This window comes from Spermophilus citellus (genome assembly GCF_964194105.1).
Source record: "Spermophilus citellus genome assembly, chromosome: 2".
Classification (NCBI taxonomy): domain Eukaryota; kingdom Metazoa; phylum Chordata; class Mammalia; order Rodentia; family Sciuridae; genus Spermophilus; species Spermophilus citellus.
In genome coordinates, this window is record NC_138183.1 from 188,496,136 (window position 1) to 188,512,244 (window position 16,109).

General features: G+C 43.0%; 1 pseudogene across 1 annotated transcript in view; it reads right to left on the reverse strand.

Moving 5' to 3' along the window:
• Window positions 1-366: 366 nt before the first annotated feature.
• Window positions 367-16,109, reverse strand: part of LOC308641701 (MRG/MORF4L-binding protein-like) — a 146,364-nt pseudogene continuing 130,621 nt past the window's right edge. Inside the window, exons 2-3 of the transcript in view lie at window positions 3,712-3,838; window positions 367-995 (exon numbers count right to left, since the gene is read on the reverse strand). The product of the transcript in view is annotated as an MRG/MORF4L-binding protein-like (transcript). The remainder of the gene's footprint in view (window positions 996-3,711; window positions 3,839-16,109) is intronic.

The window sequence follows — 16,109 nt, forward strand, 5'->3', positions numbered from 1 at the left end:
CGACCTGGACCACATGCTTCTGATGCTTCCATGGGGCCGAAGGGAAATTTAGAAGGGCAAGCAAATGCAGAGCAGGTCCCCAGGAAAGGCTAGCACTGTGGTCTTTCTGAGGAGGAGTAGGGACTGTTTTATTGATTGCTGGTTCACAGCTTCTCCTGCCCCACACCCTTGCTCTCCTCCACGGGAGGAGGCACAGGGGGAGCTAAACCCAGAGAAGACAGACATGGACTCTGTGGCCTCAAAGTCCGAGAGTGTTGGTCCTCATCTTTTAGGTCTTCAACAGACCCTGGTGGTCTGACAACATGGCAGAACCCTCCACACTTCCCTGTAGATGTCCATATTTTCCAAAGCACGGGGCTGCAGTGTCTATGTCTGGTGCCACTTGGCAGCCCTGGGACTGGAGGGGTTACTGTTAGCAGTCAGGACTTTGTGCTTCTGCTTGGCCCCTGTCTTTACACCCAAAGTCTGAGGAGCTCTTCTCTTTGCTGGATTTTCCTGTTGATTTCCCCATGTTTCCTGAGATGTCGGCAGCCCCCTGTGGGGGTCCACATCTTCCTTCATCTCCTCCTTCATTTCCTCTTCACGGACCACTTTTCCTTCTCAGACTTCCTGAATGATCTCTTCTGGAAGGACAAAGTTCCTCTCTGGATTCGGGAATGGAAGAATCTCAGATTCATGAAGTGCCTTCATGTTGTACATGGTGCTCCGATGGTCCCAGATGACCTTGGATGGGGCTTACCTCCCAATATTCTGGCTGAATTTGTCAGGGATACAAATCATGAGGAAGCATTGGTTTACCTGCACGGGCTTGTGACCCAGCATGGTGTGGAAGAGGCACACTTCCACCTCAGGGCTCCACACCACCTGTGTCCTCCACCAAGCTAGTGACCACCTCCCCAGGCTCCTTTTCACCAGGGGCACCCCCACTGACCACCTCAGGCTTCCCTGTGGCCACCCGGAGCCAGTACCCAGTGCAAGCAGGCACAGCCTGAAAGCTAAAATATTTGTTGAGATTTTCTTTATTAACCTTAAAACATGGTGCAAATTTTAACAAAGAATGTTTTTATATAAAAATAGCACTTTAATTACTTACCAGTTAACTTATTTATATTTTCCCAACTATGGATTGGGGAGTAAGAGGGATGAATGCCAGGAAGTATGTTTAGACCTTGACAAATACTGTTTCATATAATTTTCACACACACACACACACACACACACACACACACACACAGAGAGAGAGAGAGAGAGAGAGAGAGAGAGAGAGAGAGAGAACGAGAGAACGGGAGTGTGAATGCAGGAGAATGGTATAATTATCCCTATGCATTTTGATTGGTGAGAATAAGGTGTGCCACCCTAGGAAGGGGAGAAGAAGGATTCTAAGTCCAGGTTGTTTCACCCCAAAGTCTGCTCTCCTGAATAGGATGGCCCCTCTGTTGACTTTATATGGTTTGTTTAGCATCATCTATTTGCATGCCCTTATTGAAAGAAATGTCTATATCCGGTTTAATAAAGTCACAGTGAGGATTGCACTTAGGAAAAAGATGGCCTGAGAGCTCCACTTGCTGTGACAGCTCAGGACCCCACAGCATCTACAAGGTCCTGACATCAGATAAGGAGGCCTCTCAAATCAGTCCCCAGAGTTACTCTATCAGGAGCCCCCATGCACCTGGACTAACACAGCCTATAGAAACACCCGTCTCTACTTCCGATGCTAACCGCCAGCTCAATTACCCAAGGCATCTCAGGTACAATTAGCCTGAGCTGTGGTGCAGTAAAATGCACCTGATAAAATAAAAAGGATTTGCACAAAACACCCCCACTCAGATAGTATGAATCTCAGCAAGTTGTCTTAAATCCACATGTGAAAATAGCTCAGGCAGTCTGGCTAAGACTCAAAATGAAGCAATCCCTCTGTGTTACAAGATAGATCTCTTTCTTCCCATGCCTGATCTCATCCCTTTCTGGACATATGAGGATCACTTTTCAAACTAATGAGAAATTTTCAAAACTAAAAAAGGATAGAGTTTCCGAGAAGTAGTCGCTTATGTTTACCTTCAAGGTTGAAGCCAGTAGCAGTATGTTGGGGAATTTCCAGAAAATCCCAATGGCACCCTACCCCTCATCACACACCCTTTGGTGTGGGAACATCAGAGTCAGACAGGACTGGGTTCAAAATCCAGCTTAGCCACTTTTACACTGTGTGGTCTCTATGAATTATTAAACATCAATATAATAATTTTCCTCTCCTTATATGAAGGACAATGCTTTCCCAAGCAAGATGAGTGAGAGGATGGGCATAAAGCTCCTGGCCCAAGTTCAAGTTCCAATTCACATCTTCTTTTCTCACACCTCCATGCCTTTGCACAGACTGCTTGCCTACGATTCCTTTCCTCACTTTATACCTAGGAAAGCCTCCTTGATTTTCAGAAGTGACTTATTCAAGGAAGCCTCTTAAGGCTCTCCCTGCCACCCTCAGTCACAGAAATTATATTCCACACTATTCTATGCTCTATAGACATTAGCAGGACCAGCAGGTTCACTAGCTCATCCTGAGTTATGTGGTCTGGTGAAACAGAGCGAATTCATGGCACAATGGCTGGCAGGAAAGATGCTGACTGGTGCAATGCCTGTGCCATTAAGCTGTGGATCCATTAACACTACAAATAGAGATTGGTACCAACAATGGGTAGGTCCTGTGGAAGATGTGAAAATGGAGCATTAAAAAAAAAAAACAAAAAAAAACAAAAAACTCAGCTCCAAAAGAATCCATCACCTAACAGTGGAAATACATGCACAAAGCAACTAGAAAATTCAGGTAGAAAGCTAACCACACCCTAAGTGCAGCCCACGTAAAATATGGTAGAATTTGAGAGAGAAAAGGAAATGAACATGCATTCAGCATCCAGTTTGTCCCAGACACTTTATGAGGTAGGTTCATAAATGCCAACCAGCTTGAGAGGAAAATGTCATTGTCCCCATTTTCAGATGACGAATCTGAGACTGAAAGTGAGTTAAGCTACATACCCGAGGATGTAAGACAAGTAAGTGGTGGAATTAAGATAAAAACCCATGGTGACTTCATGCTGTTCCCTTTTACTCCCCAAACTCCAATTTTCGTGTACTCATGATAACCTTGGAGCAATCTCTGCAAATCTAAATGACATTATTTCCTTGATATTTGAAAGGACAGCAATCCTTTCATCCCCAGCATTTAGACGCAGCATGCAACAGCCTGTCATTAATGTGCTAATACCATGCATTAGGGCTCCAGGTCAATACCAGCTCATTTTGTCATAATAAATGAATGTTCAAGTCAATGTGGACAAAACTCCCATTGCTTGGCTCTCGGTGCCTGCATTAAGGCAGAGCTGATCACTTCCTCTAAGGCTGAACGCAACCCCCCAGTGCATGTATGTAACTGTTAGGTAGTTAATTGCCTTCCACTTCCAAAGAGCCAGGCCTTCAGAGATCACCACCCACTCCCCTTGCAACAATTCTTCAGTATTTCATCTTTCTTGACAGCCAGCCAATCCATCACAGGGCCTCTTTCATAATTTGTATTGATTTGCATTTATCCTCAGTAGAACCCATTTGCAGACCATCACTCGAATTCTTGGTCATTTTTAATGACCAGGAAAACTGTCGTTTGGAGTTGACACAACTTCAAAGCACCCATGTGAAACTCAAAAGAGTGTTCATCTCACTCACCTTGAAGGATTCAGGAGCAGTCCAGTATCAGTGGTTTTAACTAATTCAGCCACAAAGGCAATTGGAACTTGTCTCTCGCTCTGCAAGTCTGAGCCACTTGATCTGTGGTACTGGATCCAGGGCAGTCCTACAGAGATGAAAAGCACCGGTCACCTACTGGCAGGCTGAGGCCTCATCTGGCTCACAGAGAGGATGAGCTTGGACCATGTGGTATTTTTAATTAGTACTAGTTGGCAAGATTAAAAATTTTGTAAAATGTCACACACGAATCAGATTTTCCACATTCCTTGGGACCAAACTGCCTGTCAGAAACAGACCCACATGTCCACCTGATGATTATCAGCAGAGGATGGGTCCCCCTAATTCCAAGTGTATTTTAACCACATTTTAACACTTCCATAATAAGTACCATGTGACATTTGAACGTATGGCCTCTAATTTAACTATAAAAGATTGATGTTCAAGCCTTGATTCCCCTGGCAACAAGCTGTGTGGATTGGGGCAAGACACTTACACTCCGAGCAAGCTTCTGTTTATCATTTGTAAAAATTAGGAAGTGATTCTATATATGCTTCTGTAACTTGGGCAAGACACTCTGCTAGATACAAAGAATACAAAGATAAATTAGATATAGTAATTTCTTATACTTGAGGGAAAATGTACATAACTAATATATTTCAAAATCATGTCAGTGTCCAAGCATGCAGGAAGGTGCAGAGTTCCAGGGTCCCGTAGGGAAACAAGGGGAGACTGCCTAATAAGTGATGTCTGAACAAGGACCACAAGCAAGAGAATGCGTGTGCAAGGCATGTCCAGAGAGCCAGCCAAGGTCCAGGCCTGACTTGATTCTAGAGGATAAGAGCCAGAATATCTGAAAATCTTTGAGCAATTAGTCTAAAGATCTTAGGATTTAGTCTCTAGGAAATAGGGAGCCACTGAAGACTTTAGAGAAGATGTAAGAGAGAAAACAAAAGGAATGTATTAAGAAAGTCAATGTGGAGAACATGGGGCACAAAACTCTTCCTGTTTGCATGAACTTCTTGGGTTTGGTCCAAGAAAGTTATCCAAGTGAAGAGTTATAATTCACACTCAGAATGGAAACCTCCAGCTACCTGTTATTTCCAGCCTGTTGCAGATCTGATAGAAAGCAGGTGGAGGGACTGTGGGAAAAGATCTTCAAGGGCAGAGAGGCATTTGAGTTACAACAATCTTCAGAGATCCAGAACATGGTCTCTTGTGTGCCAACTGGTCACAAAACACCAGGATCATAGAAGTGGCAGCTGTCATTCAATTCATAAAAGACCAGGTGTCGAATTTCTAGCATCGATCTTATTTTTTCTTTTCCTTCCCAGAAGTATAGAGGACACATTGGTGAACAGGAAAATTAAAAATAGGACTTACATTACAAACCTGAGTAGGCATGTTTGACATGACCCCTAGCAAGTAAACAAATAAGAAAAGATAAAACCAATGAAGCAAGATGTAAAGAAAATGAAATCGGGTACTATTATAGAGAATGGCTAGGGAAGACAGCATTTGAGAAGGTGCTGAAAGGAAGCCTTTTAAAGGTGGGGGGTCAATGTGAATTCAGATCTGAAAGATGGGATAACTCAGTTTTGGAAAGAACAATGAGGATCCTGCAATCTACTAGACCTGACCAAGGACACTGGGAAGAAAAGAGTCCAGAACAATAGAGCTGGTGTTTTTAATCTCTGTGACTTCCAATACAAAAGGACACAGAACGGTGCCACAGGGAAGAATTTCATAGCCACGCACATAGACCTGAAGAGGGAGAGGAGATCTCCTCTACTGATTCTCCAAGGTATTCATGAAAACTTCTGTGCCCTGTATACTGAAAGAATGATGGACAAAATATACACCAGGTATACTTTTATCATAATCCTCTTCCCCCTTTTTCCGCATCTCTCTCTTCTGAGTCATGTTTATAATGAGTCCATCCATATGTGAACTGGATGGAGGTCTTGGAAAAACTCAGGGCACATCTTAGGATAAAAATAGGACTGTCCCCACTTAACTGTTTAGGGACAAAACAGGCAAAAACACACAAGAAGCCCAAATGAGAAATCCATCCTTGGTTGTCAGAGAGCTCATGTGCGTCACTGTCACCTCATCATCATCACCTCCCTTGCTAATGGCAGATATTCATAATAGATCATGGCTTTCTTTCCTGTTGAGATCAAATGTGATCTCAGAATCTTTCCCAACTCATGTTTCCAAGCAGTCACTTTACATCTACCAGATTTGAAACAGGAGAAGAAATCTATTTGTTAGCCCACAACTCCAGCAATGCACGGAAGAAAAGCAAGACATTTTGATGTGACTCGGTGGAAATACAAAAATCCTGTCTACCAAGTATGCCTGCAGAGATGTCCCTGTTCTCCATCCCATTTCACATGTACATGCATATAAGCGAGGACACAGACATATTAGCCAGCCAAAACTCTGCATACAGTAGTCAGTTATTAGGAATTCAGTTCTGATGCCAAGTGTATAGACTCTGCCATTTAATAGTTGTGAAACCATGTTATCCATTCTCACCAGGCCTCATCTGTAAAATGGGCAAAACAAATTATGCCTACGCCATAGGTCTGCTAAAATGATTCAATAAGTTAAATATATAAGTATTTAAAAATCATATCTAGTACACAGTAAGAACTTAATAAATGTAGGAGTATGGAAAGGGATTAAGAACAAATGGAAATTGGAAATGGCTGAGACTTAAAAACAATTAGTTATGTTCATATATGAATACACAAACAATATAATTCCACATCATGTACAACCAGAAGAATGGGAAGTTGTACCCCATGTATGTATAATATGAAAAAAATACATCCTACTGTCATATATAACTAAAAAGAATGAATAAAAAAAGAAGAAAACAACAACCAGAGAGAAGTTTGTCTTCAAGCAGTAAGAACCTGAGGGGACAACCAGGGAGAATAAGGTAGGGCCATGCCCAGGAGGGGATATCATGAGGGGTGACATGAACTTGAACCCCAGGGTCCTCTCCAGCTGAGAGATCATGAGCAAGTCACTTGTCTCCCTGAGACTTGGCTCACTCATTTGTGATACAGAAGTGAATATTAACATCCATCTCTGATGCGAAAGCCAAACGTGAGCACCCACCCTGGCTCAGGAGGGTACACTTTAGGAATTGTGACTGACTGCCTAGCAGCAGAGGGCCTCTGGGCCAGGGAAGAGGGAAGGCTGGGAGAGGGGAGGAGGGGAAGGAGGAGAGGAGTGTTTCTGTGCCTGGAAGGAGACTGCAGGAGTCAGCTGCAGTAGCAGCCCCAGTGTCAGAGAAGGATGGAATTAAAGCCAGACCTGACAGGGCCATATACATGCTGCTGAGTCCCGGGGCATGGAGTAGGATCTTTATCCCTTGTGGCCAAGGGCAGAGAGGGGGGAAGGCAATGCTCCTGTAGGTTAGAAGGCCGTGGAGGCGGGGGAAGGAGAGACTTAGAGAACAGTTGTACTCCAACACAAGAGAGCCGAAGTTCCTAGATTCTTTGAAGCTGTTTCTTTCTTTTCTTTTCTTTTCTTCTTTTTTTTTTTTTTTTAAATCTTGTGTTTTCTCAGGAACTGAAAGGGAGGTCAGGGGAGTAGGGCCCTGGAGTAGCTTCAACTTTGCTGGTTTTATAAACTGGGGTTCCATGGGGTTTTGTTAAAGGTAAAGTTAAGCTACTTTTTAAAAAAAGGTTTCAGAACTACTAGTTGGTAGCCTGGAAACCATGCATTTTAGAATCACCACATCTCGGAATTAAGCACCTATTTTAAGAACCATCTAGTCTACCTTCCCCAAATTGGAAAATACTCTGCTGCCACCTTCTAGGGAATCATCTGTCTCCCTCCTAGCTGTTTGCTGAGGGATATCACTGTCCTGGAGCAGGGGGGGGCATGTCTAATTGTTCAAAAATCCACCGAGTCCTCCTGAGGTGAAACCAGACGCTCTCCAACTTCTCTCCATGGCTCTCCTATTCTACTCTCAGGACTTGACTCCTGTTGGCCCCACTAGTAGACTACCCATCACATGTTCCAAAGAACATGTCCATTTACATCACTTCACCTCTAAAAGCACTTCTGTCACCCCAGTGTGAATTTACTGAATGTAGCAACCATGCTGTACTCACCTCAGTACCTCTGCTGCCTGGTAGGCAGGAAGGGCTCCATACATTTTTTTTTTTTTTAGTACTTGTATAAAAGAAGGATGAATGAATGAATGCTCAGTACCTTACAGAACATTAATTGAGCATTTTCATTTTATTAAAAAGTCATCTAGGCCCCAAAATAATTATGTGAATTGCTCAAGGATGTTTAGCAGCAGAGCCAGAAATAGCACCCAGTTTCCAGATGCCCATGAGACATGATCTCAGAACCTGAGATGTAACCCTGAAAAATGTGGTTTGCAAAGGAGTCTGGAAAGTGGGGTTTGCAAGAATCAGACCCCTGTAACCCAGAGCAGAGCAGCTGAAGGGTGAGGAATGTTCTGAAGACACTCAGGCCTGCACAGACACTGGAAGCACTGTGTACTTCACAGTTCCCTGGTCAATTCCATAAACCCTTACTAAGTATGTACCATGAGCAGTGTTCTGTGCCATGCCCTCAGGAGGAATCCAAGATGGCCACATCCTTCTTAAAGTACAAGCATTCATAACTAGGTGCAATCTGAGGCAGGTTGTTCTTTATGCTATTCCAGAAGTGTCAGCAAGGTGCTATGAGAAAGCAGAGGAGAGTGATTCATTCTGCTTGGGAAGACATGAGGTCTTGTGGAAAGGTAGACATTTGAGTTAAACCTTGGCTGGCAAAAGAATTTGTGTGAGTCCTGAAAAAGTCCTGAAAGGAAGAAGAGGGGTTGGCATGGTTAGACACACAGGGGACAGGTGGTTGAGTGGCTAATGATGTTGCAAAGATAGGCTGGTCCCCAAAGAGCACTTTCACAGCCTAGCTCAGAATTTTGCCTCTTTTCTATGGCAGAGGGAGTAACTCAAGAGTTTTAGGGAGTAGAGCAATGTTTTAAGACCAGTATTTAAGAGTATCAGGGCAGCCTGTGCCACAATCAACTATTCTATGATTTCTCAGCCAGACCAGGGTGCCAGGCTCCTCGCACAATCTGCCTAAGGAAGCCAGATGAGCTGTTAGTACCTTGGTAGTCTTCAAGATGGCTCTGCCCTCCAGATCTTTAAGACATTCTGAGTTTTCATCCCTTGAATTAAAGCACTGGATACATGTGGATTGAAATAACACAGGTAGCAGAGAACTTGAGCCTCTCTGTGGCTGGGAATGGAAGACCTGCCAATCGCTCCTGGGAAGTTCTTGCTACTGCCTCTGCACATACTGCTGGACTCAAGTTCCAGAAGCATATTGTTCTGTACAGTAATAATTTGGATCTATCCCCCACACTAGAACTTTTCTAATAAGAGGCAGAGTAAAATGGTGGCAGGGTCATCAATCCTAATTTGCTTTAGTTCCCAGCTGTATACCTCTTGGATTGTTGTTGTTGTTGTTGTTGTTGGTACTGGATACTGAACTCAGAGGTACTTAGTCATTGAGCCACATTCTCAATTCTTTGTTATTTGAGACAGGGTTTTGCTAAATTGCTTAAGGCCTCACTAAGTTAGTTGCTGAGACTGGCCTTGAACTTGAGCTCCTCCTCCCTCAGCCTCCCAAATTGCTGGGATTGCAGGCTTGCATCACCACACCCAACAACCTCTTGGATTTTCTAAATCTCAAACCCCTTATCTTCAAAATGGAGGTTATAATGCATATCTTAAGAGGGTTACTGTAAGAGATATAAATCCCCCAGCCCATTGCCAAACTCAGAGCAAGCAAGCAATAAATGGGAAGCCTTTTCCCTTCTCCTCCAACAGAACAGGAAGCAAGGTTTACCTGATTTTATTTATCCAACTTCCAGCACCGAGTAAGGACTTAATAAATGTTTGGGTTAAGTGGGTGAAGGTCGACACCATATTTGTGACCTTTGCCCAAATTATCCAAATCCTCTTGACTCACTTTTCTGCTTCTTAAGATACATTTTTCCTTTTTGGAATTTGAGACACAACTTCAATAAATAATTTGTGACTCATCATTCAGAAAAAAATAGAATACCATATGCAGGTTGCTGGGAGCAGTCTAGCTGCAAGGTGTGGTGGAAGAACAGAGTTAAAAAAGAAACCGCAGAGGTGTCTTCACAGAGCTCTGTGTTTTCTCACATTTAATTAATACAGAAGTCAAAGTCCTGTAGAACCATTTGTCATCACTGTGTAAAGTGGTCTGGGAACTTCCGCTGGAGCTGAAAGCCTGGGGAAAATGAGTCAGAAGGAATGTCAGAGATTGTCATCACAACAATCCCTTGCATAGTACACAAAATATTGCAAACCATCCATTTGCATATATGTAGTATTCCAAAAGTACATATATTTAAGGTGGCTTATACATTCATGCTGACATTTATTACAGGATTATGCTATACAAGACACTGTACTCAGTCATTTATATGTAGCATCTCATTAAAATAAATCCTCACAAAAAAACTGTAACAACAAGAAAACATACAACTTACTATATGAGCAATACTGTTTTTTGGCAGGAGGCACTTAACTACTAAGCCACATCCCCAGCCCTTTTTAGTTTTTGAGACAGGATCTCACTAAGTTACTTAGGGCCTTGCTAAGTTGCTGAGGCTAGCTTAGAACCTGTGATCCTCCTGCCTCAGTCTCCCAAGCCACTGAGATTACAGGCATGTGCCACCATGCCCGGTTTATATGAGCAATTCTATTGATGGACTTTTCATACCCAAACAAAGTTTTAAAATCATGACAGTCCCATGACAAAGACAGTGAGCTCTGGGATCAGAAGACGTAGACATGTCTGTTCTATCACATCCTAACTCTCATACCTAGAGCTATCCCAGAGCCCCATTCCCTGGTATATAAATAAATAAAATGATATTGCTTTCCTCATTGCATTAGGAAAAATCATTGAGATAATACAAATGAAAGTTTAGAGTAGAATCTGGCATGTGATTCATGCACAATGAACATTAAGCATCACTATTAAATACCTTACCCAAGACTATGCAGCTAATAACAAGTGGGAATTGAACCCCAGCCCACCCAAACACAAAGCTGAAACTCCTGCTAGTTTATTACCTCTGCTTTTTCCTCACCATAGCTTGGTGTTATCTTCATTCCCTCAAGATAAATAGTTGGGCTGCAGGGAGGTTTAAGGACATACTGAGGACCACAGAGTTGGGGGTTTGACAGGATCCACAGAAGCACCTTGTGATCCTAAGTAGAATCACTTGCTTTTCCTGACATCACCCTGTCTCCCCATTCTGCAAGAAACTTCACATTCATCCGACAGTTGGAAAACCACAGTTCAGAAAGGCAAAATATCTTCCCCCATGATACACAATTAGTAACAGGGCTGGGATTTCCCCGCAGAACCCAGAGTTCCTCCTTGTTTCTCAAGTACTTTTACCCATACAGACCACTCCATTGCCCTCAGAGAAAATGGGTGGAGTAAGAAGAATCTAGAGGAGAGACAGACACAGAAATAAAGACAGAGAAACTGACAGAAAGAAAGTATATTGAAAAAGAGAAAGAGGCCTGTAAGCTAAGAGCATCTTTTGATCTTCTTTCTTTAAAGAGGTACTTAAAATGATGAAACGTTGGTAATTTTTAAGACGAGGAAGGTGAAAAATAGTACCGTAGCAGCTACTTGTGCAGTTCTTTAGCAAGGCTGAATAAATTGGGAGCAGTAGTGGGATCATTGAACGTTGAGAGGGAAATCATGGCTCTGTCAAGCTTAAAATTGTTTAGTCAGATGCCTCCCCCCTCCACCCCGCCTCCTAGAGAAAGAGCTAACGCTTGTAGTGAGCATTAGCCAGGTGCCTTTGTGCAGTTGAAGATGTGAGAATCGACTAATTAAACACTCAGAAAGTGGAGACAAGCGTTTTGCAAATGCAGGTTCCTATCATTTCTCGGGGTTATTGTTATCTCACCTGTACCTGTTGAACATCAAAGGTTTCCTAAACAGGACCCATGGAGGATTTCTAAGCTTCTGCATGCATTAACACAGAGCCCACCAGAGGAGGGAGGAGAATCAATGATCTGGGTAATCCAGAACACCAAACCACCTCATTGGAAAATGATGCTCAGGGGCTTGAATTATATCTCACTTGGGTGTCTCTGTTGAGCTCATACCCTGGGCAATGATTATCTTCATTTGGGGTTTACAAGATGCTCTGTTAAGCAGAACTACTCACTGTATCACACACAGGTGCACTCCCCCTTTCTCACCCCCCAACTTTGCCTGTGCCTATCTTTGTCCTTGGCCTGTGTGTCCTTTCTGCTCAGCACAAGCCCCAGTGCCAATTCTACTATTAGAGCTCATCTAGATACCCTTGCTCCAGAAAAACTCCCCATTCCACTAGCTTGATTCAACTCCTCCCTTCTCTGAATGTACATAGAATCTTCAAGTTTCTTGTGTCTTTGTAACTTCATTTTTCATGGGACTTTATAAAAAAGACAAAAACACCTACTGGCAGCCTACATCTATGAAAGAAAATAAGTGTTTTATTATGTATGGAATTTAATGTGTGGGTTGAATGCCCAGGGACCCCCTTCCAGATGATTCAGACCTGCCTGCTACCCCCAGTTCAAAGAACAAAGTCAGTTGCTCTTTATAAGAATTGGCTACTGGCTGGAGCAGGGCACATACTTAGCCCAAGAATCACTTATTCATTGACCAACTACATACCCATTCATTCAACAAATATTATTTGAACAAGTGTTTTATGCTAGGCTTTGTTCTAGAATCTGGAAATATATCTGCAGATAAAGCAAGGTCTGTTCCCTTTAGAGTTTATAGTCTTGGATAAACAACACTAAACAAGTATATAAATAAATAGATAAACACACACACACGTGTGTGTGTGTGTGTGTGTGTGTGTGTTTATTTAGAGATATGTTCGATTTTATACAGATAGAGTGACATTTGAGCAGAAACCTAAAGAGTGTTAAGGAATGAGTATATTTTGAGCAGAAACCTAAAGAGTGTTAAGGAATGAATATATTTTATGTGTCAACTTGACTGGGCCACAAAGTGCCCAGATATTTGGTCAAGAATTATCCTAGTTATTTCTGTAAGAGTGTTTGGGATTATTTTAATATTGAAATCAATAGACTGAGGAAAGCAGATTGCCCTCCCAAATATGAGTGGGCCTCATCCAGCTATACAAAGGCCCATGGAACACAAGGACTGATTAGCCTGAAATAAAAAGAAATTCCTATTGCCTGACTATGGTTGAGCTGGGCTACTAGTTTTATTCCATCTTTTTTGCTGTTGTTGTTCATACCAGGGATTGAAACTAGGCGCCCTTAACCACTAAGCCATATCCCCAACCCTTTTTTATATTTTATTTAGAGGCAGGGTCTTGGTAAGTTTCTTAGGGCTTTACTAAGTCGCTAAGGCTGGCTTTGAACTCAAATCCTCCTGCCTCAGCCTCCTGAGCTGTTGGTGTGTGCCACGGCACCTGGCTTATTCCATCTTTTATCTTAAACTGAAACATCAGTTTTCCTGGGGCTCCAGCTTACCAACTGCAAAAGTTGGGACTTATCTATCTCCATAATCACATGAAAAAACTGTGTAATTAATCCCTTTTTTGTTATATATTTGATCCTTTAAATTTGAAGAGTCTACACCCATTGATTCAATCACTGTGGATTGAGAAAAAAAATCTGTACTGAACATGTTCAGATGTTTTTCTAGTCAGTATTCCCTAAACAATACAGTATAACAAGTATTCACATACTATTTACATTTTATCAGGTAATATAAGTAGTTTAGAGATGATTTAGAGTATAGAATATATGCAAATGCAGTGTCACTTTTTGTCAGGGATTTGAACATCCAGGATTTTAGCATCCAAGGGTTTCCTGGAATCATTCCCCCGTGGTTACTGCAAGCTGACCACCATCCTGCGGGTTCTGTTTCCCTGAAGATGCCGTGAGCCATGTGAATAATTGGACGAGAGATCGAGACAGTGGGAACAGAGAACTTAGAGGTCTGGGGGTGGGTGTGTGGCTGATGCGTCTGAGGAACAGCTAGAGTGCCGCGAGTGAAGGAAGCAGCCAGGGTTGGAGAGTCACAGGGGTCTGATGGTGGAGGGCCTTGAAGGACAAGGAAAAGCTGGGATTCATTGTGCCTAAGATGGGCATTTGTGGGAATGTTTTGAGCAGAGGAGTGCCATGATCAGGAGTATTTTTGTTGTTGTTGTTGTTGTTGTTGTTAAAGATAATGCCAACTGAGCTAAAAGCAAAGAAATCAGTTAAGAGGCCACCACAGCAATCTAGGGAAAGATGCTGGTGCCTGAACCAGAGGGCTTGGGTGAAGGTGGGGACAAAATGTTGATGTGTAGGTAAAATTTGAAGCCAAGAGTATCTGCAGATTGTTTGTATATGAATGGAATTAGCTGTAGCCAACTCCATAGGTGTTAGCCTGAGCATCTGGGAGAATGAACGTGCCATTTGCTGAGGTGGAACCAGCAAATGGGACAGGGTCCAGGAGTTCCATTCAAGATGCCTTTGGACACTCAAGTACAGATTAGGTTATTGAGTACATGAGTATGAAGATAAAAAAAAAGAAGATCTAGGCTGCAGGTATAAATTTTGGAGTCATCATATCATGAAGCTGGATAAATTCTCCAAAGGAGGGTGAAAAGGAATGCAGAAGAGGGACAGGGACTGAATCCTGAGGCTCTCCAGCATTCAGATCAGTATTTCACAAAAAGAGGGTTTGAATTCATTAGTGGATTATGCAATCAATTTGGAGGATAAGGAGCACTGCGTGGTCTCATGTAATAGAAAGAGATAGAAAATGTTAAAGAGGACTTTGAAAGTAGTATTCTTTCATGAAACACATTGCATGGTGTGTATTTACATATCTGCTGTGTGTACTGCATGTGAATTTATCTTACTTCACAACATGTGTGTATACATGCAACTAGACACAATGTAAAACATTTTTATAATAGATAGTAAAAAAAAAAAACAATTTTTTTTCAAAGATGAAAGTCAGTGTTTTCAAGGCCCCTCCTGGCAGTGGAACTCTGCCCAACCAGAGAAGAAGAGATGATAAACCACTCTGGCTGGCCCCTCTGGGTACAGACCAGGTGGGTGGAGAGAGCTGCCAGTTCAAGGGAACATGGAGCAGGTGTACAGAGAGTGCAGTCTCCATGAAAGAGAAACAACAACAGAGCCAGGACTCCTGCTCTCTGCAGCAACCTTTCTTTAGGCCAGCATGTGGCTCCACACATTTCAGATCCCCATAAGTTCATGCACAAAGGCCTATTTTTTTTTTTTTTTGTCTTGTCTTACAGCAAGCCAGCTGATCTCAGTAAAAGTGGAACTCTGGAAATGAACTTCATTTCTTGACCCTGTCATTTGCATATCTGTATGATGCTGATGCTACATTTGGGGGAACGTTCTGAGGATTAAAAATACACTGGGTCTCTATCAAACGCTCATTAAATGCTTCATGGAAGAAGGGGCAGCAGATGCTCTTCCATATCCTGCAGTTTTCCTCCTATGATACTCTGTGCCTGGGCATCAAGCCTTCTGGTGACACAGCCCAGCCTCAGGGAGGCCAAGGTCTCTTCCACCTTCTGGAGGAGCCCTGAGATGACCCAGGTAGACACAAAAGCCTTTTGAAACAAGGAGGGGCTTTCAAAGGAACTGGTCTGGAGCTCTGTCGCCTTCCCTGCCATGCCTTTTCCTTCCCATTGCCTAATTCCCCACCTCTGCAGCTCACAGGGGAAGATGGATGCATTGTCACCCCTGCCAAGAAACAGATGGAGCAGACTAGAAAGCAAACAGAGACTAAGTAGACTGAAGACTCAGATCTGGGTCTCAGAGGAACAGGATTGGGCCATCCATCCTCCCTACACACTTTCTTTGACCAGAGGGATGGCTGTGTAATGTCCATGGGGACACAAAGGTGGCAGTGATTGGAGGAAGTTGCTCTTGCAGCCAGCTTCTGTGCTTTCTCCTAGTCCAGGTCTTAAGCTACAGATGCCTAAGGAGCATTTGAAATTCAAACATGGCTCTACCCAGACTATCAGATTGGCAGAACCTGGGGCTGTGCCTCCTAGTTTCCCATCTTTGATTGTCCTCTGTGTGACAGTCTTTGTTGAACATCATCATGTGACAGAGGAGGAATGTCCATGAAATGTGTATGTTTGCCCAGTGTGCATCCCCAGGCTCTTATCTTCTCTTCAAGGTTATCCACATATAGAAGATGCTCAGAACCCCCAGAAGCCCCCACACTCCCTTGACCAAGTCCACAAAACCCGCGTACCACAGCTACAGGGGTAG